The following is a 914-nucleotide window of genomic DNA, read 5'->3' as shown; positions in this document are numbered from 1 at the left end:
ACGGAGCTCGGCGTCGGTGTCGCGCGCGCGGAGAGAAAATCGCGATCCAAATTTTTCCCGAAGCTCTTGTTCCCTTCTCCAACGTTGGTTTTCTTCTCCATTGAACCGGGTTCACCTGCTTTGGTCCGGTTCAGCCATTAAATCCAATTTCTGGTTCAATTTCTGAACTGCTTCAATTTATTCGATCAACCAAATTCAACAGTACTTGACTTAGCTGAACTCGAAATCGTCTGAATTCCAATGATACCAGTCTTAACCTAAAACAAAAATTAAAAGAACAATCATTATTAAGCAAATTTGAATTAATTCTAAAGAAAATCATAAATTGAAATTCTAACACCACAACCCATTATTTAACCAAAATAACTCACATGTTTATTAATTCGAAGTAAAATGCAATACCCAAATAAACCAATCATCAAAATCCCCCACACTTATTTTTTGCTTGTCTCAAGCAAGTAAAGAAACTAAAAACCTACTTCAATGGAACCCCCCTAAACATATTCCGAAACATGATTAGTAAATAGAAAAAACAAACCATCTAAAACAATCAAAGATCTTAAGCATTCTTGGACACTCACTTTAGCTTTCGGTTCACTAAATCCTAACTTCCACTTTCATAAATGAATTGAGCATGATATCACTCAAACCTCCCAGGATAAAAATTATGTGGCTCTCCTTCTAACTAAAATGTATGCTTTTTGGTATATGGCACTCAAGCTACACATGTTTCTTGAACTACCATAAACTTGCTAATCTTCTACTCTCTACCACTATTATGGATATAAATTCAGTATAAAGGCAGAAATGAAAAATAGATAAAGAAAGAGCAGAGAAAATTCAGATTGCAATTAGAAACAAGAAAGAATAAGAAGAAATTTTTTTTTTCAATGAGTGGAAGATTTGGGCACAAA

The sequence above is a fragment of the Curcuma longa genome, chromosome 2 (assembly GCF_044706935.1).
Source record: "Curcuma longa cultivar G26 ecotype Majalengka, Jawa Barat chromosome 2, ITB_CL_G26_1.1, whole genome shotgun sequence".
Taxonomy (NCBI): Eukaryota; Viridiplantae; Streptophyta; class Magnoliopsida; order Zingiberales; family Zingiberaceae; genus Curcuma; species Curcuma longa.
Note: the sequence above shows the minus strand (reverse complement) of the source record.